This window comes from Anopheles ziemanni, chromosome 2 (genome assembly GCF_943734765.1).
Source record: "Anopheles ziemanni chromosome 2, idAnoZiCoDA_A2_x.2, whole genome shotgun sequence".
NCBI classification, from domain to species: Eukaryota; Metazoa; Arthropoda; class Insecta; order Diptera; family Culicidae; genus Anopheles; species Anopheles ziemanni.
The window spans coordinates 92,377,259-92,396,403 of record NC_080705.1 but is presented as its reverse complement, the minus strand read 5'-3'; the positions used below and the strand labels follow the sequence as shown (position 1 = coordinate 92,396,403).

General features: G+C 46.2%; 1 non-coding gene across 1 annotated transcript; it reads right to left on the bottom strand.

Moving 5' to 3' along the window:
• Positions 1 to 19,072: 19,072 nt before the first annotated feature.
• On the bottom strand, positions 19,073 to 19,145 carry Trnav-aac (transfer RNA valine (anticodon AAC)). The gene has a single exon. It is a non-coding gene; the product is annotated as a tRNA-Val (tRNA).

The following is a 19,145-nucleotide window of genomic DNA, read 5'->3' as shown; positions in this document are numbered from 1 at the left end:
AGCCCAGCAAAAGAACGGTAAGGTTGGAACTGTTGGCGAGCGGATCTAGGCTGACCGTTTGCAACACACCCTGCTGCATCGACAGTTGTCTAATGCCCAGTAGGTTCAGGAATGAATCGGTAAGGGTTACCATCCCGGTGCCAAATACAGTAAGTATTTGCAACTGATCGTTTGGTGCGGCAACGGCTACCTTCTGCAACTGCGGTGCGTTTCTAATCAAAATATATGACAGTTTACAGCCGGCTGGAATTCGAAAAAACTGATCGTGGTACTTCCAAAATTCAACATTGTTCACGTACTCGTCGAACAGCAGCAACAGCACTCCGTCCGGGTAGGGGGTGATAAGTTTCGAAACTTGCACCGCAAACACATCCTGCATAATGGTAGCGGAAGCTCGCAGACGTTGCAGACCGTCGGCGGAGAAGTTCAGCTTGTCGTAGATGCACAAGGAATAATAACGATCACAAGTCTTCGGTCCACCATTTCCCATAGCCGCAGCTACAGACCACAGCCATACATTTGCTACCGAAAGAAGGTAAGGAAGATGCAATTTCTTTAGGTTAGGTTGATGCTACACTATTGGTTAGACTTTACGCACGTACCGACCACAAACGCGATGCTTATACAGTTTGGTATTGCATCCACCATTGTCAACTCGCAACTAAATGTCACTACCCTCTTTAGGCCTGACTAATGCTCGAAAATTTAACTGAAGAGGAAATAAAGGTAGGTAATTGTGCACTAATACGCTTTAATACGACCATTCTGAATCTTCCGGTATTAACTTAATCAGATCACCGCGCAATAGCTTCACAACTGAAGCGATCGCGCTAACCTTGTTCTGTAGGTCTGAGTCGGGGCGAAGACAGGAATAAACCGTACCAGATGAATGTATCCCTATAAATGTAGTTTTATTTTCCACCAGCATAAGATATAAGGTAGATTACAAGGTTCAATTCAATAAGAGGCGGCAATGCTCAGGTGTTACCCCATACAACAGATAACCGCTCCAGTGGAAACTTTAAAGGATGAGTTCGTTACACAGGGTTGACCGTATGCCGTTGTATCGACGATGAGCTTGTTGTCCGCGAGATACGACTGTAGCTGTCGGAGACTGTTGCATTGGAGTGGATTCCTGTAGGCAGCCGATTCTTGAAGCTTGGGGAAGAGTTTGAACAGATCTGGAAGACTCTCCAGTCGATTGAATGCGAGCCGCAGCGAGCGAAGCATCGGCATATTCCAGCGAGTGAAATCAATCTGAGAGATTTGGTTTTGGCCAAGGTTAACCGTTTCGAGTAGACGAAGAATGACCTGACCCTGCTGTGAGACTCGCACCGTTTGCAAAAGGTTGTCGGAGATGTCAATCGTTTGAAGTTTAGGATACCCTTCCAGACGGCGAAGATCAATGGTAGATAGTTTGTTCTCGGATAGATTAAGTACGGTCAGGTTCGGGAGCTTTTCCAATCCTACTGGTAGCTGAGTCAAGTTGTTGAAGCTCATTATAAGTTCCTTTAGTTGTGGTGCTCGCCAGTTGGACACATTTAAGTAGGTCATCTGGTTCCCATTTAAGTAACAAATTGTCAATCGAGGGAAACTCACGATCGGTCCGTCGAATCGTTGAAGTCGGTTACCTCGCAGGGAAAGTTCAACAAGATGTTTCAGCGGGTTAAAAAACGCACCGTCTATGTACTCAAGGAGATTGTCTGCCAATGACAAGTCCTTCACTGGAAGGATCAACTCGCGATTGTCACTGACTACGAGTTGCTTCACACGGTTGTCCCCCAGCATGAGCACGGTAAGGTTGGAACTGTTGGCGAGCGCATCTAGGCTGACCGTTTGCAACACACCCTCCTGCATCGACAGTTGTCTAATGCCCAGTAGGTTCAGGAAGGAATCGGGAAGGGTTACCATCCCGGTGCTGAGTAGAATAAGGGTAAGCAACTGATCGTTTGGTGCGGCAACGGCTACCTTCTGCAACTGCGGTGCGTTTCTAATCAAAATATATGACAGTTTACAGCCGGCTGGAATCCGAAAAAACTGATCGTGGTACTTCCAATATTCAACATTGTTCACATACTCGTCGAACAGTAGCAACAGTACTCCGTCCGGGTGGGGTGTGATAAGCTTGATAACTTCCAACACAAACACATCCTGCATAATGGTAGCGGAAGCTCGCAGACGTTGCAGACCGTCGGCGGAGAAGTTCAGCTTGTCGTAGATGCAAGAGGAAAAATAACGATCACAAGTCTTCGGTCCAGCATTTCCCACAGGTGCAGCTAAAGACCACAGCCATACATTTGCTAGCGAAAGAAGGTAAGGAAGATGCAATTTCTTTAGGTTCAGGTGATACTACACTATTGGTTAGGCTTTACTAACGTACCGACCACAAACGCGATGGTTATACAGTTTGGTATTCCATCCACCATTGTCAACTCGCAACTAAATGTCACTAACCTCGTTAGGCCTGATTAATGCTCGCAAATTTCAGTGAAGAGGATATAAAGGTAAGTTATTCTGCTGTAATGCGCTTTAATACGACCCTTCTGAATCTTCCGGTCATTAACTAAATCAGCTTATCGCACAACTGTTAGGTGTACTAGCTGTGCTTTAACCTTTCGTGGTAGTTGCATGACGGAAAACGAAGGTGCCCAAGGCGTGATGTGGCAGTAGATTATGAATAGTGCCAATGAATGCCGTCCGAAACATGCCTCTTTGGCGTTATACACCTCTCGTCTTAAGCCGAATTTAGCTGAATTTGTTGACTGCTCGTAAAGATTCCTATAATCATGTCTTCTTCTTCTTGCTGTAACGGCCTTGTTTTGTTGGTCATGCCAGTCCGTTAAGGGCTTACGACACTTTTGTTGGTTATTTGATTCTCTTCCACTGCACTACTCTGCTTTTATTACACGTACTGAACAGAATACAGATTACATCCGACGAGACTAACAGACAGACAAGGAATAAAACCTTGCTTCACCTTCATCACAGTCTACTATATAACTATAGCCTACTCAATTGATGAAGTTGTAATCGCAAACTCAACAACTTTTACCCTATGTGTACGAGGATAGTTAGTCCTCTCGTACAAGGGTCGGGTCTCGGTTGGGATTCGAACTCACACGCCGTTCAGGTAATGAGCCCCAGCCCTCATTTTCTGACCGGCACTACCTATCGGCCGTCGCGGACAACGACAGGTTATCAAACTTTTTTCATTCGATTTGGAGCATTCTCTTCACTAATAAAACGATCGCTCATCTTGTTCTGTAGGTCTCAAACCAAGTGGAGACAGTAATAAAACCATACCAGATGAACTTACCCCATTGAATGTAGCTTTATTTTCCGCCACCATAAGATATAACGTAGGTTACAAGGTTCAATTCAATACGAGGCGGCAACGCTTTGGCGTTACCCCATGCAACAGATAACCGTCCCTGTGGAAAGTTTGAAGGATGAGTTAGTTTTACAGGTCCGACCGTATGCCGTTGTATCGACCATGAGCTTGTCTTCCACAAAATACGACTGTAACTGTCGGAGACTGTTGCATTGGAGTGGATTCCACAGCGCAACCAATTGTTGAAGCTTGGGGAAGAGTTTGAACAGATCGGGAAGACGTTCCAGTCGATTGGAGTAAAGCACTAAGGAAGTAAGGGCCGGCATATTCCAACGAGTGAAATCGATCTGAGAGATTTGGTTTTGCTCAAGATTTACTCTTTTAATTAAGCGCAGAGTGACCTGACCCTGCTGTGAGACTCGCACGGTTTGTAGAAGGTTGCCGGAGACGTCAATCGTTTGAAGTTTAGGATACCCTTCCAGACGGCGAAGATCAATGGTAGATAGTTTGTTGTCGGATAGTAGAAGTCCGGTCAGATTCGGGAGCTTTTCCAATCCTTCTGGTAGCTGAGTCAAGTTGTTGGAGCTCATTAATAGTTCCTCTAGCTGTGGTGCTCGCCAGTTGGATACATTTAAGTGCGTCATCTGGTTCCCACTTAAGTAACAAATTGTCAATCGAGGGAAACTGACGATCGGTCCGTCGATTCGTTGAAGTCGGTTACCGGCCAGGTTAAGGTTGAAAAGATGCTTCATTGGGGTAAAAAACGCACCATCGATGTACTCCAACATATTATTTGCCAGTACAAATTCCTTCACAGAGAGGACCAACTTGCGATTGTTGCTGACTACGAGTTGCTTAACACGGTTGAAGGCCAGCACGAGCACGGTAAGATTGGAACTGTTGGCGAGCGGATCTAGGCTGACCGTTTGCAACACACCTTCCTGCACCATCAGTGTTCTAATACCCAGTAGGTTCAGGAAGGAATCGGGAAGGGTTACCATCCCGGTGCTGAGTAGAGTAAGTGTAAGCAACTGATCGTTTGGTGCGGCAACGGCTACCGTCTGCAGCTGCGGTGCGTTTCTAATTGTAATATCTGACAGTTTACAGCCGGCTGGAATTCGAAAAAAACGCTCATAGTACTTCCAGTATTGAACTGTGTTGACGTACTCGTCGAACAGCAGCAATAGCACACTGTCCGGGTAGGGGGTGATAAGCTGGTTAACTTGCACCGCAAACACATCCTGTATAATGGTAGCCAAAGCTCGCAGACGTTGCAGACCGTCGGCGGAGAAGTTCAGCTTGTCGTAGATGCACGAGGATATATAACGATCACAAGTCTTCGGTCCAGCATTTCCCACAGGCGCAACTAAAGACCAAAGCCATACATTTGCTACCGAAGGAAGGTAAGGAAGATGCAATTTCTTTAGGTTCAGGTGATACTACACTATCGATAAGGCTTTACGAACGTACCGACCACAAACGCAATGGTTATACAGTTTGGTATTGCTTCCACCATTGTCAACTCGCAACTAAATGTCACTACCCTCTTTAGGCCTGACTAATGCTCGAAAATTTAAGTGAAGAGGAAATAAAAGTAGGTAATTGTGCTGTAATACGCTGAATCTTCCGGTAATAACTTAATCAGATCATCGTGCAATAGCTTCACAATTGAAGCGATCGCTAACCTTGTTGTAGGTCTGAGTCGGGGCGAAGACAGGAATAAACCGTACCAGATGAATGTACCCCAAAAAATGTAGTTTTATTTTCCATCAGCATAAGATATAAGGCAGATTACAAGGTTCAATTCAATAAGAGGCGGCAATGCATAGGTGTTATTCCATACAACAGATAACCGCTCCAGTGAAAACTTTAAAGGATGAGTTCGTTACACAGGGTTGACCGTATGCCGTTGTATCAACTGTGAGCTTGTTGTCCGCAAGGTACGACTGTAGCAGTCGGAGACTGTTGCATCGGAGTGGATTACTGTAGGCAGTCGACTCTTGAAGCTTGGGGAATAGTTTGAACAGATCTGGAAGACGCTCCAGTCGATTGAAAGCGAGCCGCAGCGAGCGAAGCATCGGCATATTCCAGCGAGTGAAATCGATCTGAGAGATTTGGTTTTGGCCAAGATTTACCTTTTCGAGAAGGCGCAGAGAGACCTGACCCTGCTGTGAGACTCGCACCGTTTGCAGAAGGTTGCCGGAGACGTCCAACTTTTGAAGTTTGCGGTACCCTTCCAGACGTCGAAGATCAATGGTAGATAGTTTGTTGTCGGCTAGTAGAAGTTCGGTCAGGTTCGGGAGCTTTTCCAATCCTACTGGTAGCTGAGTCAACTTGTTGTAGCTCATTATAAGTTCCTCTAGTTGTGGTGCTCGCCAGTTGGATACATTTAAGTGCGTCATCTGGTTACCATCTAAATTACAAACTGTCAATCGAGGGAAACTGACGATCGGTCCGTCGATTCGTTGAAGTCGGTTACCTCGCAGGGAAAGATTTACAAGATGCTTCAGCGGGTTAAAAAACGCACCGTCTATGTACTCAAGGAGATTGTTTGTCAGTGACAAGTCCTTCACTGGAAGGACCAACTCGCGATTGTTGCTGACTACGAGTTGCTTCACACGGTTGTAACTCAGCATGAGCACGGTAAGGTTGGAACTGTTGGCGAGCGCATCTAGGCTGACCGTTTGCAACACACCCTCCTGCACCAACAGTTTTCCAATGCTCAGTAGGTTCAGGAAGGAATCGGAAAGGGTAACCAATCCGGTACCGAATAGAGTAAGTGTATGCAACTGATCGTTTGGTGCGGCAACGGCTACTGTCTGCAACTGCGGTGCGGAGCTAATCGAAATATCTGACAGTTTACAGCCGGCTGGAATCCGAAAAACGCGTTCGTGGTACTTCCAATATTCAACTCTGGTAGCGTACTCGTCGAACAGCAGCAACAGCACTCCGTCCGGGTAGGGGGTGATAAGCTGGTTTACTTGCACTATAAACGAATCCTCCATTATGGTAGCGGAAGCTCGCAGACGTTGTAGACCGTCGGCGGTGAAGTTCAGCTTGTCGTAGACGCACGAGAGAAAATAGAGATCACAAGTCTTCGGTCCACCATTTCCCACAGATGCAGTTAAAGACCATAGCCATACAGTTGCTACCGAAAGAAGGTAAGGAAGATGCAATTTCTTTAGGTTCAGTTGATGCTACACTATTGGTTAGGGTTTTCGCACGTACCGACCACAAACGCGATGCTTATACAGTTTGGTATTGCTTCCACCATTGCCAAATCGTAACTAAATGTCACTAACCTCTTTAGCCATGACTAATGTTCAAAAATCGAAGTGAAGAGGAAATAAAGGAAGGGAATTGTGCACTAATACGCTTTAATACGACCATTCTGAATCTTCCGGTCATTAACTTAATCAGAGCATCGCACAACTATTACACGTACTTGCTCTGCTTTAACCTTTCGTGGTAGTTGCCATTTGGAATCTCGGCTATATTAATCAGACTTGTAAGAATGACCATGACCAACGTCACTTGCCAGGTGAAGGTGGATGGAAAACTCTCAAGTTCCTTTGCCTTAGTCCCTTAGTGGTACTGCGCTTGGATGGGCTTGTCTGCATACTCTTCAACCTAGATTATTGGTAGAAGACTCTCCTATATAGCAGAAGCATACCAAAGGATCGAGCAAGCGGCGAATAACCTCAGACTGCAGATAAACGAGGGAAAAACCAAGATGATGGTGGCACCATCAGCGGCCCTGCCAACAATTGCCGTAAGCCTACGCGTGGGTGACGTGCAAGTAGGTGAACGCACTTTTGAAGTCTTCCAAAATTTCAACTATCTTGGGTCAAAGGTCAAAGGGGGTCCGCGACAGCCGAGCGGTAGTGCCGGTTAGAAAATCGGCCCATGAGCGCCGGGGTTCACCACCTCGACGGCGTGGGTTCGAATCCCAACCGAGACCGGACCCTACCCTGTACGAGAGGACTGACTATCCACGTACACATAGGGTAAAAAAGTCTCGTAAGCCCTTTACAGGGCAGGCATGACCAACAAGGTCGTTACGCCAAGAAGAAGAAGAAGGGTCAAAGGTCAGCACCGACAACAACATTGAAGATGAAATTCGCGCTAGGGTGCTGGCAGCCAACCGGTCATATTCCAGTCTGAGAAATCTCTTCCACTCACGATGCCTGTCAAGACAGTCGAAGCTGGGACTATACTGGACTTACATAGTACCAGCGCTCACATACACCTCCGAGACATGGACTCTGTCCAATTCTGACGAAACCCTCTTAGCCGTGTTCGAGAGAAAGATGCTCAGGAGGATTTTTGGCCCCGTATGTGAGGAGGAACCATGGAGGAGCCGATATAATGACGAGCTCTACGAGCTGTACGGAGACCTCACTGCCGTACAGCGAATTAGACTCGCCAGGCTCCGGTGGGCTGGTAATGTCATGAGAATGGCACCGGACGACCCAGCCCGTAAAGTCCTTTTAGGCTGTCCCCAAGGACAGAGGAGGCGTGGTAGGCCTAAATTGAGGTGGATGGATTGCGTTGACGAATCCGCCAATAAAGCCGGGATACGAAATTGGACCAGCGTGGCGAGCGACCGTGAGCGGTTTCGGATGGAGCTTCGTCAGGCCAAGACCGCTCAGCGGTTGTAGTAGGTAAGTAAGGTAGTTTCCTGACAAAAAATGAAGGTGCCCCAGGCGTGATGTGGCAGTAAATTATGAATAATGCCAATGAATGCGGTTCGTAACATGTCTCTTTGGCATAATAACCCTCTTCTTAAGCCGAGTTGAGCTGAATTTCTTGACTGCTCATAAAAATTATTATAATTAAGTATGCTTTCCAATAAAGACTGAAGAAGAATATGCTCACTTATGTAACGACAAGTTATCAAACTTTTTTCATTCGATTGAGGAGCGTTCTTTTCCCAACTGAAGCGATCGCTACCTTGTTCTGTGGGTCTTAATCGGGGCGAAGACAGGAATAAACCACACCAGATGAATGTACCCCAATAAATGTAGTTTTATTTTTCACCAGCATAACATATAAGGTAGGTTACAAGGTTCAATTCAATAAGAGGCGGCAATGCTTTGGCGTTAACCCATGCAACAGATAACCGCTCCAGTGGAAACTTTAAAGGATGAGTTCGTTACACAGGGTTGACCGTATGCCGTTGTACCTACGATGAGCTTGTTGTCCGCAAGATACGACTGTAGCTGTCGGAGACTGTTGCATCGGAGTGGATTCCTGTAGACATCCAATTCATTAAGCTTGGGGAAGAGTTTGAACAGATCTGGAAGACTCTCCAGTCGATTGAAAGCGAGCCGCAGCGAGCGAAGCATCGGCATATTCCAACGAGTGAAATCGATCTGAGAGATTTGGTTTTGGGCAAGATAAACCGTTTCGAGTAGACGAAGAGTGACCTGACCCTGCTGTGGGGCTCGCACCGTTTGCAAAAGGTTGTCGGAGATGTCAATCGTTTGAAGTTTAGGATACCCTTCCAGACGGCGAAGATCAATGGTAGATAGTTTGTTGTTGGATAGATAAAGTACGGTTAAGTTTGGGAGCTTTTCCAATCCTACTGGTAGCTGAGTCAAGTTGTTGAAGCTCATATAAAGTTCCTCTAGCTGTGGTGCTCGCCAGTTGGACACATTTAAGTGCGTCATCTGGTTCCCATCTAAGTTACAAATTGTCAATCGAGGGAAGCTGACGATCGGTCCGTCGATTCGTTGAAGTCGGTTACCTCGCAGGGAAAGATTTACAAGATGCTTCAGCGGGTTAAAAAACGCACCGTCTATGTACTCCAGAAGATTGTTTGTCAGTGACAAGTCCTTCACTGGAAGGACCAACTCGCGATTGTCACTGACTACGAGTTGCTTCACACGGTTGTAGCCCAGCAAAAGAACGGTAAGGTTGGAACTGTTGGCGAGCGCATCTAGGCTGACCGTTTGCAACACACCCTGCTGCATCGACAGTTGTCTAATGCCCAGTAGGTTCAGGAAGGAATCGGGAAGGGTAACCATCCCGGTGTCGAATAGAGTAAGTGTATGCAACTGATCGTTTGGTGCGGCAACGGCTACCTTCTGCAACTGCAGTGCGTTTCTAATCAAAATATATGACAGTTTACAGCCGGCTGGAATTCGAAAAAACTGATCGTGGTACTTCCAATATTCAAAATTGTTCACGTACTCGTCGAACAGCAGCAACAGCACTCCGTCCGGGTAGGGGGTGATAAGTTTCATAACTTGCACCGCAAACACATCCTGCATAATGGTAGCGGAAGCTCGCAGACGTTGTAGACCGTCGGCGGAGAAGTTCAGCTTGTCGTAGATGCACAAGGAATAATAACGATCACAAGTCTTCGGTCCAGCATTTCCCACAGGTGCAGCTAAAGACCACAGCCATACATTTACTACCGAAAGAAGGTAATGGAGATGCAATTGCTTTAGGTTAGGTTGATACTACACTATTGGTTAGGCTTTTCGCACGTACCGACCACAAACGCGATGCTTATACAGTTTGGTATTGCATCCACCATTGTCAACTCGCAACTAAATGTCACTACCCTCGTTAGCCATGACTAATGTTCAAAAATCGAAGTGAAGAGGAAATAAAGGAAAGGAATTGTGCACTAATACGCTTTAATACGACCCTTCTGAATCTTCCGGTCATTAATTTAATCAGATCATCGCACAACTATTACACGTACTTGCTCTGCTTTAACCTTTCGTGGTAGTTGCCCTTTGGAATCTCGGCTAAATTAATCAGACTTGTATGAATGACCATGACTAACGTCACTTGCCAGGTGAAGGATGATGGAAAACTCTCAAGTTCCTTTGCCACCACTAAGGGACTGCGCTGGGATGGGCTTGTCTGCATACTCTTCAACCTAGATTATTGGTAGAAGACTCTCCTATATAGCAGAAGCATACCAAAGGATCGAGCAAGCGGCGAATAACCTCGGACTGTAGATAAACGAGGGTAAAACCAAGAAGATGGTGGCACCATCAGCGGCCCTGCCAACAATTGCCGTAAGCCTACGCGTGGGTGACGTGCAAGTAGGTGAACGCACTTTTGAAGTCTTCCAAAATTTCATCTTTCTTTGGTCAAAGGTCAGCACCGACAACAACATTGAAGATGAAATTCGCGCTAGGGTGCTGGCAGCCAACCGGTCGTATTACAGTCTGAGAAATCGCTTCCACTCACGATGCCTGTCAAGACAGTCGAATCTGGGACTATACTGGACTTACACAGTACCAGCGCTCACATACACCTCCGAGGCATGGACTCTGTCCAATTCTGACGAAACCCTCTTAGCCGTGTTCGAGAGAAAGATGCTCAGGAGGATTTTTGGCCCCGTATGTGAGGAGGAACCATGGAGGAGCCGATATAATGACGAGCTCTACGAGCTGTACGGAGACCTCACTGTCGTACAGCGAATTAGACTCGCCAGGCTCCGGTGGGCTGGTAATGTCATGAGAATGGCACCGGACGACCCAGCCCGTAAAGTCCTTTTAGGCTGTCCCCAAGGACAGAGGAGGCGTGGTAGGCCTAAATTGAGGTGGATGGATTGCGTTGACGAATCCGCCAATAAAGCCGGGATACGAAATTGGACCAGCGTGGCGAGCGACCGTGAGCGGTTTCGGATGGAGCTTCGTCAGGCCAAGACCGCTCAGCGGTTGTAGTAGGTAAGTAAGGTAGTTTCCTGACAAAAAATGAAGGTGCCCCAGGCGTGATGTGGCAGTAAATTATGAATAATGCCAATGAATGCGGTTCGTAACATGTCTCTTTGGCATAATAACCCTCTTCTTAAGCCGAGTTGAGCTGAATTTCTTGACTGCTCATAAAAATTATTATAATTAAGTATGCTTTCCAATAAAGACTGAAGAAGAATATGCTCACTTATGTAACGACAAGTTATCAAACTTTTTTCATTCGATTGAGGAGCGTTCTTTTCCCAACTGAAGCGATCGCTCACCTTGTTCTGTGGGTCTTAATCGGGGCGAAGACAGGAATAAACCACACCAGATGAATGTACCCCAATAAATGTAGTTTTATTTTTCACCAGCATAACATATAAGGTAGGTTACAAGGTTCAATTCAATAAGAGGCGGCAATGCTTTGGCGTTAACCCATGCAACAGATAACCGCTCCAGTGGAAACTTTAAAGGATGAGTTCGTTACACAGGGTTGACCGTATGCCGTTGTACCTACGATGAGCTTGTTGTCCGCAAGATACGACTGTAGCTGTCGGAGACTGTTGCATTGGAGTGGATTCCTGTAGGCAGCCAATTCATTAAGCTTGGGGAAGAGTTTGAACAGATCTGGAAGACTCTCCAGTCGATTGAAAGCGAGCCGCAGCGAGCGAAGCATTGGCATATTCCAACGAGTGAAATCGATCTGAGAGATTTGGTTTTGGGCAAGATTAACCATTTCGAGTAGACGAAGAGTGACCTGACCCTGCTGTGGGGCTCGCACCGTTTGCAAAAGGTTGTCGGAGATGTCAATCGTTTGAAGTTTAGGATACCCTTCCAGACGGCGAAGATCAATGGTAGATAGTTTGTTGTTGGATAGATAAAGTACGGTTAAGTTTGGGAGCTTTTCCAATCCTACTGGTAGCGTAGTCATGTTGTTGAAGCTCATTATAAGTTCCATTAGTTGTGGTGCTCGCCAGTTGGACACATTTAAGTAGGTCATCTGGTTCCCACTTAAGTAACAAATTGTCAATCGAGGGAAACTCACGATCGGTCCGTCGAATCGTTGAAGTCGGTTACCTTCTAGGGAAAGGATGAGTAGATACTTCAGTGGGTTAAAAAACGCACCGTCTATATACTCTAACAGATTATCTGTCAGTGACAAGTCCTGCACCGGGAGGACCAAGTCGCGATTGATGCTGACTACGAGTTGCTTCACACGGTTGGCGCTCAGCTTGAGTACGGTAAGATTGGAACTGTTGGCGAGCGCATCTAGGCTGACCGTTTGCAACACACCGTCTTGTACCGACAGTTGTCTAATACCCAGTAGGTTCAGGAAGGAATCGGGAAGGCTTACCATCCCGGTGATGAGTAGGGTAAGTGTAAGCAACTGATCGTTTGGTGCGGCAACGGCTACCGTCTGCAACTGCGGTGCGTTGCTAATCGAAATATCTGACAGTTTACATCCGGCTGGAATTCGAAAAAAGCGATCGTGGTACTTCCAGTATTCAACATTGCTGACGTACTCGTCGAACAGTAGCAACAGCACTCCGTCCGGGTAGGGGGTGATAAGCATCTTAACTTGCACCATAAACGAATCCTGCATAATGGTAGCGGATGCCCGCAGACGTTGTAGACCGTCGGCGGAGAAGTTCAGCTTGTCGTAGATGCATGAGAAAAAATAGAGATCACAAGTCTTCGGTCCAGCATTTCCCACAGGTGCAGCTACAGACCACAGCCATACATTTGCTAACGAAAGAAGGTAATGGAGATGCAATTGCTTTAGGTTAGGTTGATGCTACACTATTGGTTAGGCTTTTCGCACATACCGACCACAAACGCAATGGTTATACAGTTTGGTATTACATCCACCATTGCCAAATCGCAACTAAATGTCACTACCCTCTTTAGCCATGACTAATGTTCAAAAATCGAAGTGAAGAGGAAATAAAGGAAGGGAATTGTGCACTAATACGCTTTAATACGACCCTTCTGAATCTTCCGGTCATTAACTTAATCAGATCATCGTGCAATAGCTTCACAACTGAAGCGATCGCTAACCTTGTTCTGAAGGTCTGAGTCGGGGCGAAGACAGGAATAAACCGTACCAGATGAATGTACCCCAATAAATGTAGTTTTATTTTCCATCAGCACAAGATATAAGGCAGATTACAAGGTTCAATTCAATAAGAGACGGCAATGCTTACGTGTTATTCCATACAACAGATAACCGCTCCAGTGGAAACTTTAAAGGATGAGTTCGTTACACAGGGTTGACCGTATGCCGTTGTATCGACGATGAGCTTGTTGTCCGCAAGGTACGATTGTAGCTGTCGGAGACTGTTGCATTGGAGTGGATTCCTGTAGGCAACCGATTCTTGAAGCTTGGGGAAGAGTTTGAACAGATCTGGAAGACTCTCCAGTCGATTGAAAGCGAGCCGCAGCGAGCGAAGCATCGGCATATTCCAGCGAGTGAAATCAATCTGAGAGATTTGGTTTTGGCCAAGGTTAACCATTTCGAGTAGACGAAGAATGACCTGACCCTGCTGTGAGACTCGCACCGTTTGCAGAAGGTTGGCGGCGATGTCAATCGTTTGAAGTTTAGGATACCCTTCCAGACGGCGAAGATCAATGGTAGATAGTTTGTTCTCGGATAGATTAAGTACGGTCAAGTTCGGGAGCTTTTCCAATCCTACTGGTAGCGTAGTCATGTTGTTGAAGCTCATTATAAGTTCCATTAGTTGTGGTGCTCGCCAGTTGGACACATTTAAGTAGGTCATCTGGTTCCCACTTAAGTAACAAATTGTCAATCGAGGGAAACTCACGATCGGTCCGTCGAATCGTTGAAGTCGGTTACCTCGCAGGGAAAGTTCGACAAGATGTTTCAATGGGTTAAAAAACGCACCGTCTATGTACTCAAGGAGATTGTCTGCCAATGACAAGTCCTTCACTGGAAGGATCAACTCGCGATTGTTGCTGACTACGAGTTGCTTCACACGGTTGTCCCCCAGCATGAGCACGGTAAGGTTGGAACTGTTGGCGAGCGCATCTAGGCTGACCGTTTGCAACACACCCTCCTGCACCGACAGTTGTCTAATGCCCAGTAGGTTCAGGAAGGAATCGGAAAGGGTAACCAATCCGGTACCGTATAGAGTAAGTGTATGCAACTGATCGTTTGGTGCGGCAACGGCTACTGTCTGCAACTGCGGTGCGTTTCTAATCAAAATATATGACAGTTTACAGCCGGCTGGAATCCGAAAAAACTGATCGTGGTACTTCCAATATTCAACATTGTTCACGTACTCGTCGAACAGTAGCAACAGTACTCCGTCCGGGTGGGGTGTGATAAGCTTGATAACTTCCAACACAAACACATCCTGCATAATGGTAGCGGAAGCTCGCAGACGTTGTAGACCGTCGGCGGAGAAGTTCAGCTTGTCGTAGATGCACGAGGAAAAATAACGATCACAAGTCTTCGGTCCACCATTTCCCACAGGCGCAGCTAAAGACCACAGCCATAAATTTGCTACCGAAAGAAGGTAAGGAAGATGCAATTTCTTTAGGTTCAGGTGATACTACACTATTGGTTAGGCTTTACTAACGTACCGACCACAAACGCGATGGTTATACAGTTTGGTATTCCATCCACCATTGTCAACTCGCAACTAAATGTCACTACCCTCTTTAGGCCTGATTAATGCTCGCAAATTTTAGTGAAGAGGATATAAAGGAATGAAAATGTGCTGTAATACGCTTTAATACGACCCTTCTAAATCTTCCTGTCATTAACTAAATCAGCTTATCGCACAACTATTACACGTACTTGCTCTGCTTTAAACATTCGTGGTAGTTGCATGACGGAAAATGAAGGTACTTATGGCGTGATGTGGCAGTAGATTACGAATAGTGCCAATGAGTGCCATCTAAAAAAACTGTCTCTTAACGACACTTTTAACCCTATGTGTCCGTCAATAGTCAGGCATCTCGCACAGGGGAGGGTGGTCCCGTGTTTTGGTTGGGATCGAACCCACGCCGTCGAGATGGTGAGCCTCGGGGCTCATGGGCCGATTTTCTAACCGGCGCTACCGCCCGGCTGTTGCGGAACCACCACGTTGAACAATGACAGGTTGATTAACTTATTTCATTCGATTGAGGAGCATTCTCTTCACTACTGAAACGATCGCTCACCTTGTTCTGTGGGTCTTAAACCAAGTGGAGGCAGGAATAACCATACCAGATGAACTTACCCCAATGAATGTTAATTTATTTTCCACCAGCACAAGATATAACGTAGGCTACAAGGTTCAATTCAATAAGAGGCGGCAACGCTTTGGCGTTACCCCATACAACAGATAACCGTCCCCGTGGAAATTTGGAACGATGAGTTAGTTTTACAGGTCTGACCGTATGCACCTATATCGACTGTAAGCTTGTTGTCCACAAGGTACGACTGTAGCTGTCGGAGACTGTTGCATCGGAGTGGATTAAAGACGGCAACCAATACTTGAAGCTTGGGGAAGAGTTTGAACAGATCTGGAAGACGCTCTAGTTGATTGGAGTACAACATTAAGGTGGTAAGGGTCGGTATATTCCAACGAGTGAAATCGATCTGAGAGATTTGGTTTAGGCCAAGACTAACCATTTTGACTAGGGGCAGAGTGACCTGACCCTGCTGTGAGACTCGCACCGTTTGCAGAAGGTTGGCGGCGACGTCAATCGTTTGAAGTTTGGGGCACCCTTCCAGACGGCGAAGATCAATGGTAGATAGTTTGTTGTAGGATAGTTGAAGTACGGTCAGGTTCGGGAGCTTTTCCAATCCTACTGGTAGCTGTGTCAAGTTGTTGATGTGCATTATGAGTTCCTCTAGCTGTGGTGCTCGCCAGTTGGACACATTTAAGTGCGTCATCTGGTTTCCACTTAAGTAACAAATTGTCAATCGAGGGAAGCTGACGATCGGTCCGTCGATTCGTTGAAGTCGGTTACCTTGCAGGGAAAGTTCGACAAGATGCTTCAATGGGTTAAAAAAGGCACCGTCGATGTACTCAAGGAGGTTGTCTGCCAGTGACAAGTCCTTCACTGGTAGGACCAACTCGCGATTGTTGCTGACTACGAGTTGCTTCACACGGTTGTAACCCAGCTTGAGCACGGTAAGGTTGGAACTGTTGGCGAGTGGATCTAGGCTGACCGTTTGCAACAAACCGCGCTGCACCATCAGTGTTCTAATACCCAGTAGGTTCCGGAACGAATCGGGAAGGCTTACCATCCCGGTGCTGAATAAAGAAAGTGTAAGCAACTGATCGTTTGGTGCGGCAACGGCTACCGTCTGCAACTGCGGTGCGTCTCTAATCGAAATATCTGACAGTTTACAACTTGATGGGATTCTAAAAAAACGATCGTGGTACTTCCAGTATTGAACTGTGTTGACGTACTCGTCGAACAGCAGCAACAGCACACTGTCCGGGTAGGGGGTGATAAGCTTCATAACTTGCACTATAAATGAATCCTGAATGATGGTAGCCGAAGCTCGCAGACGTTGCAGACCGTCGGCGGAGAAGTTCAGCTTGTCGTAGATGCACGAGGATAAATAACGATCACAAGTCTTAGGTGCCGCATTTCCCACAGATGCAGCTAACGACCACAGCCATAAATTTGCTAGCGAAAGAAAATAATGGAGATGCAATTTCTTTAGGTTAGGTTGATGCTACACTATTGGTTAGGCTGTTCGCACGTACCGACCACAAACGCGATGGTTATACAGTTTGGTATTGCATCCACCATTGTCAACTCGCAACTAAATGTCGCCACCCTCTTTAGGCCTGACTAATGCTCGAAAATCAGTTAAGAGGAAATAAAGGTAAGTTATTCTGCTGTAATGCGCTTTAATACGACCCTTCTGAATCTTCCGGTCATTAACTAAATCAGCTTATCGCACAACTATTACACGTACTTGCTCTGCTTTAAACTTTCGTGGTAGTTGCCTGACGGAAAATGAAGGTACTTATGGCGTGATGTGGCAGTAGATTATGAATAGTGCCAATGAATGCCGTCCGAAACATGTCTCTTTGGCGATACAATCCTCTTCTTAAGCCGAGTAAAGCTGAATTTCTTGACTGCTCATAAAAATTGTTATAATTATGAATGCTTTCCAATAAAGACTGAAGAAGAATATGCTCACTTATGTAACGACAAGTTATCAAACTTTTTTCATTCGATTGAGGAGCGTTCTTTTCCCAACTGAAGCGATCGCTACCTTGCTCTGTGGGTCTTAATCGGGGCGAAGACAGGAATAAACCGTACCAGATGAATGTACCCCAATAAATGTAGTTTTATTTTCCACCAGCATAACATATCAGGTAGGTTACAAGGTTCAATTCAATAAGAGGCGACAATGCTTAGGCGTTAGCCCATACAACAGATAACCGCTCCAGTGGAAACTTTAAAGGATGAGTTCGTTACACAGGGTTGATCGTATACCGTTGTATCGACGATGAGCTTGTTGTCCGCAAGATACGACTGTAGCTGTCGGAGACTGTTGCATCGGAATGGATTCCCGAAGGCAACCGATTTTTGAAGCTTGGGGAAGAGTTTGAACAGATCTGGAAGACTCTCCAGTCGATTGAAAGCGAGCCGCAGCGAGCGAAGCATCGGCATATTCCAGCGAGTGAAATCAATCCGAGAGATTTGGTTTTGGCCAAGGTTAACCGTTTCGAGTAGACGAAGAATGACCTGACCCTGCTGTGAGACTCGCACCGTTTGCAAAAGGTTGCCGGAGACGTCAATCGTTTTAAGTTTGGGGCACCCTTCCAGACGGCGAAGATCAATGGTAGATAGTTTGTTATCGTATAGATAAAGTATGGTTAAGTTTGGGAGCTTTTCCAATCCTACTGGTAGCTGAGTCAAGTTGTTGAAGCTCATATAAAGTTCCTCTAGCTGTGGTGCTCGCCAGTTGGACACATTTAAGTGCGTCATCTGGTTCTCATCTAAGTTACAAATTGTCAACCGAGGGAAACTGACGATCCGTCCGTTGATTCGTTGAAGTCGGTTACCTCGCAGGGAAAGGTTGACAAGATGCTTTAGCGGGTTAAAAAACGCACCGCTTATATACTCAAGGAGATTGTCTGTCAGTGACAAGTCCTTCACTGGAAGGACCAACTCGCGATTGTCACTTACTACGAGTTGCTTCACACGGTTGTATCCCAGCATGAGCACGGTAAGATTGGAACTGTTGACGAGCGGATCTAGGCTGACCGTTTGCAACAAACCGCGCTGCACCATCAGTGTTCTAATGCCCAGTAGGTTCAGGAAGGCATCGGGAAGGGTTACCATCCCGGTGTCGAATAGAGTAAGTGTAAGCAACTGATCGTTTGGTGCGGCAACGGCTACCGTCTGCAACTGCGGTGCGGAGCTAATCGAAATATCTGACAGTTTACAGCCGGCTGGAATCCGAAAAAAGCGATCGTGGTACTTCCAATATTCAACTCTGGTAGCGTATTCGTCGAACAGCAGCAATAGCACACTGTCCGGGTAGGGGGTGATAAGCTTCATAACTTGCACTATTGACGAATCCTGCATAATGGTAGCAGAAGCTCGCAGACGTTGTAGACCGTCGGCGGAGAAGTTCAGCTTGTCGTAGATGCACGAGGAAAAATAACGATCACAAGTCTTCGGTCCACCATTTCCCACAGGCGCAGCTACAGACCACAGCCATACATTTGCTACCGAAAGAAGATAATGGAGATGCAATTTCTTTAGGTTAGGTTGATGCTACACTTTCTGCTGTAGCTTTGCGCACGTACCGACCACAAACCAGAATATTACACATTCTCGTTTTGCTTCCACCATTGCTAGCGCTAAACTAAACGACTGTTTTCTAGCATGGTAAGGTTATTTTGCCATTTGTTAATTTTGTGCGCAGATAATTTAATCGGATGTTCCAAATTAGACAATAAGGTAACAATTCTGTTACCTATAAATAAGTTTTTAATGATTTATTATTCAGCTAGCTGGCAACGAATGCGAATAGAAAAAAAAGCATTCATCTTGTTTCCGCCCGGGATCGAACCGGGGGCCTTCCGCGTGTTAGGCGGATGTGATAACCACTACACCACGGAAAC